This window comes from Oncorhynchus masou, unplaced genomic scaffold (genome assembly GCF_036934945.1).
Source record: "Oncorhynchus masou masou isolate Uvic2021 unplaced genomic scaffold, UVic_Omas_1.1 unplaced_scaffold_1977, whole genome shotgun sequence".
Classification (NCBI taxonomy): Eukaryota; Metazoa; Chordata; class Actinopteri; order Salmoniformes; family Salmonidae; genus Oncorhynchus; species Oncorhynchus masou.
In genome coordinates, this window is record NW_027008469.1 from 86108 (window position 1) to 92153 (window position 6046).

Consider the following 6046-nt stretch of genomic DNA (forward strand, 5'->3'; position numbering starts at 1 on the left):
ATTTAGGTCACATTCATAATGTTGGGTTGTTGTAAGGTTGCTGTAATGGATTTATTCTGACCATGGTCCCCTCCCTTCCTCTCCTCCTCTGGTCCCCCTGTCCCTGTCTCTGGGTGGGGAACGTCACCATGGACCTCACTGAGAAACACATATTGGACCTTTTTAAAACGTATGACCATCATGCCCCATCTGTTTAAGTTCTGTATCTGCATCTCTAACTACATGTTAGTCAACAGACGCTCTTATCCAGAGACTTACAGGATGACTTTCAGAGTTCCACATTCTAATTCTATCTCCCCTCAGCTACAGTACAGAACATAGAGAGTATCAGAGTTCTACATTCTAATTATATCTCCCCTCACCTACAGTACAGAACATAGAGAGTATCACAGTTCTACATTCTAATTGTATCTCCCCACACCTACAGTACAGAACATAGAGAGTATCAGAGTTCTACATTCTAATTATATCTCCCCTCACCTACAGTACAGAACATAGAGAGTATCAGAGTTCCACATTCTAATTATATCTCCCCTCACCTACAGTACAGAACATAGAGAGTATCAGAGTTCTACATTCTAATTATATCTCCCCTCACCTACAGTACAGAACATAGAGAGTATCAGAGTTCCACATTCTAATTATATCTCCCCTCACCTACAGTACAGAACATAGAGAGTATCAGAGTTCTACATTCTAATTATATCTCCCCTCACCTACAGTACAGAACATAGAGAGTATCAGAGTTCCACATTCTAATTATATCTCCCCTCACCTACAGTACAGAACATAGAGAGTATCAGAGTTCTACATTCTAATTATATCTCCCCTCAGCTACAGTACAGAACATAGAGAGTATCAGAGTTCCACATTCTAATTATATCTCCCCTCACCTACAGTACAGAACATAGAGAGTAACAGAGTTCTACATTCTAATTATATCTCCCCTCACCTACAGTACAGAACATAGAGAGTATCAGAGTTCCACATTCTAATTATATCTCCCCTCACCTACAGTACAGAACATAGAGAGTATCAGAGTTCCACATTCTAATTATATCTCCCCTCACCTACAGTACAGAACATAGAGAGCATCACAGTTCACAGCTTTGTGAACATCAAGAATACCAACATGGCTGCTCTCGCCTTGGAGAGGCTCCAGGTGAGTGGTGGGATGAAACATAATGCTGTCAAATGCATTTTACTATGTGAGATGTGCTTTCAATTATTTAGCTTGAAAAAAAGGAGATTGTACTTTTGGGAATATGCTATTGGTTCCTTTGTACTATTGTGACAATGCTTGTACTATTGGGACTAGGCTATTGGTTCCATTGTACTTTTTTGACTCTGTTATTGGTTCCTTGAACTTTTGGGACTATGATATTGGTTCCATTTAATGTATTTTGACAGTGGCTGCTGTTATATGTATTTTGACAGTGGCTGCTGCTGTATGTATTTTGACAGTGGATGATGTTGTATGTATTTTGACAGTGGCTGCTGTTGTATGTATTTTGACAGTGGATGATGTTGTATGTATTTTGACAGTGGATGATGTTGTATGTATTTTGACAGTGGATGATGTTGTATGTATTTTGAAAGTGGATGCTGTTGTTTGTATTTTGACAGTGGATGCTGTTGAATGTATTTTGACAGTGGATGATGTTGTATGTATTTTGAAAGTGGATGCTGTTGTTTGTATTTTGACAGTGGATGATGTTGTATGTATTTTGACAGTGGATGATGTTGTTTGTATTTTGACAGTGGATGATGTTGTATGTATTTTGACAGTGGATGCTGTTGTATGTATTTTGACAGTGGATGATGTTGTTTGTATTTTGACAGTGGATGATGTTCTATGTATTTTGACAGTGGATGATGTTGTATGTATTTTGACAGTGGATGATGTTGTATGTATTTTGACAGTGGATGATGTTCTATGTATTTTGACAGTGGATGATGTTGTATGTATTTTGACAGTGGATGCGGTTTGTCCTACTGTCCAGGTGGTGGAGCTGGAGAGCACCAGACTGGTAATTTGGTACCCAGACCGCTAGGTCCTCTCCTCAGAGGACCAACCTCCTACCGAGACCTCAACACCTCCTCAGCCTCCCAGTACGCCGCCACAGGGTAAGGACATCCGACTATCTGTCAAAACATCAACTATATATTATAAACATATATAAGCATTTATAATGTTGTATTCTAAATTGCTACTAATCTATGGGCCATGAATTGTACAAAATTACAGATAACTGACAGAAGGTGGGGATGGGAGCACTTGCGTGGAGGTGCTTGTGTTTTCATACTGTTTGTTTGTCTTTCCCAGGACCAGGAGGATGGCTCCCATCAATGGTGATGAGTGTTTCTTCTGGAGGACTACTGGCTGCCTGTATGGTGACAAATGTTGCATCAAACACAAGCCTGACCATAGAGGAAGAGACAGGAAACCATGGCCACCCAGACTGACCACCCAGACTATCCTGACCACCCTGACTACCCTGACCACCCTGACCACCCTGACCACCCAGACTACCCTGACTACCCTGAAAACCCAGACTACCCTGACCACCCTGACCACCCTGACCACCCAGACTACCCTGACTACCCTGACAACCCAGACTACCCTGACCACCCTGACCACCCAGACTACCCAGACCACCCTGAACACCCAGACTACCCAGACTACCCTGACCACCCTGAACACCCAGACTACCCTGACTACCCTGACCACCCAGACTACCCTGACTACCCTGACCACCCAGACTACCCTGACCGCCCAGACCACCCAAACTACCCTGACCACCCAGACTACCCTGACCACCCAGACCACCCTGACTACCCTGACCACCCTGACCACCCAGACCAACCAGACTACCTTGACCACCCAGACTACCCTGACCACCGTGACCCACTGACCACCCTGAACACCTCGCACCGTCCGGATATAACAGAGGGAAGAAGAAGAGGAGGAAGAGGAAGACCAGAATAATGAATATGAAGATTGAGGTAGAGGAATAGGGACCGTGTACCTACCTTAAAAGGGAACAGGAAGCTTGGACAGAATGGGGGTGATGTGGGGTGCCACCACTTTTGTAGTCCTCTGACACACAGCACAGACAGAACACTGGACATACAGTATGAGTGTGTGAAGTGTCAATCAAAGTGAAGAGGAGGGCTCCTCTGATTCCCTTTCCCTGCTTCCTCAGCCTGAGCTGATTTTGAATTAAATTGCAAATGAATATAGGGCCTGTTCCAGGCAGACTATATTACAGTCGCCTGCCAGATCTCACAATGCCTGGATAGGTGTTTGTGTTTAAGATATCAGTTAACCTGCGTTTCCTGACTGCGCAATCGATGATGTGGCACACAACCATTGGTTGCTGCACACAGCTTGACTGCAATATAGTCAGCCTGGAACGCCCTCAGTGTCCATGCGGTGTTCTAACATCCACACCAGACCACCTTAACTGAAACAAGTAGTGTGCTACTGTGGATATTGGATCAAGGCCCGTATCTTCAGTTCAGTGATTTTATACATGATGTTCAGTGGACTAATTCAATTCAAGTTGACTAAAGTGACAATATGAGGAGCACATAATGATTGATTGATAGCATCAATGTAAAAAGACAATCTGTCTGTATCCTCTCAGCATGTGGGGGAGCTGGGTGAACAAATGACTACTGGTTTATTATGACAATCAGTTGTATTAATTCATAATAAAATACAGTTTAATCAAATCAGATGTAGTGTCATTATTAATGTAATGTCATTATTCAGAAAGGCTATGGATACTGGTGTTCTAAAACCCAAAAACAGTTTTAGCAACATGTTTGGGGAATGAACAGCACCCCCACCAGAACTAGTGTTTCTCAATCCTCTCAGGAGGGACCCATCTATCCACTCTCCATATTGGAGCCACCAATGAAGAAATACAAGTAGCCTATGACATATCAGACAGACATTTCTTGTAAAGTCCCTCTCTCTCCTCATGAAGATGTTCACACCGTTCTTAAAGCCCTTCACTGGCGTGTTGGTTGCCAGGAAGAGGCATCATGAAGACAGGAAGCCAGCTCTGCAGCACCTTTCAGCCCCTCAGTACATCTAGTTGCTGTCAACCACAGAACTCACAGCATTCTGTTTCATTCTCTGCTTGGACAGTAAGCTCACCTCTCCTCACGCTGTAAGTACGCTTGATAATGTCTATCTTGTCATTATTACTTGTTTCTCGTCATCAAACTTCTGCCAGGCATGACAATTTGAGCTTCTGTCGGGCATAACAATGTTTTATACTGCTGTTTTGTTTGTCTGTTAACCTAGACATACATAATGTAGACCAACATACAGTCTGTTTCTCTGTTAACCTAGACATACATAATGTAGACCTACATACAGTTTGTTTGTCTGTTAACCTAGACATACACAATGTAGACCAACATGCAGTTTGTTTGTCTGTTAGTCTAGACATGTGTAATGTAGACCTACATACAGTTTGTTTGCCTGTTAACCTCGACAGACATAATGTAGAAAATTTGATTATGAATTATGCTTTGCATGTGAATCTATGCGTAAGATATTTGGATGGTGTTTCATGAATTTTGGGTTAATATTTTACAAGCATTTTAAGTGCAGAAAACACTGTATTTTGTGACAGCATGGGCAGCGCGTCTTCGGTGAGTTTAATGACGTGGTTTCAAATATAAGACTTGTTCATGCTATTTTGAGGCCTCTGAGAGCAATAGATTGTTGGGGAGACTTTTTTGTTTAGAGTGAAAGTAAGAGTGATTGGATACTTCATAAGAGCTTTAGGAGTAGTATGAACATGAGACAGTGATGTTGGGTTGTGTTTAGGAGTAGTATGAACATGAGACAGTGATGGTGGGTTGTGTTTAGGAGTAGTATGAACATGAGACAGTGATGTTGGGTTGTGTTTAGGAGTAGTATGAACATGAGACAGTGATGGTGGGTTGTGTTTAGGAGTAGTATTAACATGAGACACAGTGAATGGTGGGTTGTGTTTAGGAGTAGTATTAACATGAGACACAGTGATGGTGGGTTGTGTTTAGGAGTAGTATTAACATGAGACACAGTGATGGTGGGTTGTGTTTAGGAGTAGTATTAACATGAGACAGTGATGGTGGACTGTGTTTAGGAGTAGTATTAACATGAGACAGTGATGGTGGGTTGTGTTTAGGAGTAGTATTAACATGAGACACAGTGATGGTGGGTTGTGTAGGAGTAGTATTAACATGAGACAGTGATGGTGGGTTGTGGTTTTGTTGGTTTAGTTGCACACACTGACTGTCAATTTCCTGTTCTGCATTTGTAATAAACATATTAAACGCATGTAATAACGCATTCACTGACTGTTGTCTGCCTGTGGCCTAACCATGCAATTGTGGCTTGCACACTGTGTCATAGCCCTACCCTCCCCCTGTCCTTCTGTAGATACTAATCGCACTGGTACAACCCTGTACGGGTGGCTGACTGAGATAACATATATTCTGAACATATACATTGAAAACCCCCTTCCGGATGGGCTCCAAAGACAAAGAACTCTGTCGAGAACCAATGGGATACGGACACCAGGCTGGAGGGGACTGTCTATCACCTACAAGCAACCTACCAGAAGCCAGGACTACCAGAATCTACCTACGTCATTTTAATGTATTAAAAGGACTGCACATCATGTTTCGGTCTCTTTTTTTCGACAGTTCCATAAGAGCTAGACGAAGGAGCCGTGCAGCACGTTTTGCCAGAAATCATTACGCATTGAATAAACGGTCTTTTATTATACCTTATCCGCCTTGTCCAGAGTCTCAACTTGATCTCATTTCTCATGTAACTATTCATCAACACTAACAGATGACCAATAGACATAGTTCGCATATTTTTAGGGTGTAGAGACGCTAGAAACTGAGGAGACACATAGTCTGCTGATCCTAGATAATACACAAACAAAAGAATGCTTTTAGCTAAGTGCTGAGCCAAAGCATAGGGTTGTAAAATAGAGGAATGTATAGTATTTTTAGTATAGTTGGACACGCT

The 6046-nt window shown here is 42.3% G+C and overlaps 1 long non-coding RNA gene across 2 annotated transcripts; it reads left to right on the forward strand.

Moving 5' to 3' along the window:
* The first annotated feature begins 4145 nt into the window (after positions 1-4145).
* LOC135532667 (uncharacterized) lies at positions 4146-5799 on the forward strand. Of its 2 annotated transcripts, none has more exons than XR_010454375.1 (2): positions 4146-4181; positions 5447-5799. It is a non-coding gene; the product is annotated as an uncharacterized LOC135532667 (long non-coding RNA). The 2 variants fall into 2 exon arrangements; XR_010454374.1 differs by having other exon boundaries at positions 4159-4181; positions 5420-5799.
* The last annotated feature ends 247 nt before the right edge of the window (positions 5800-6046 follow it).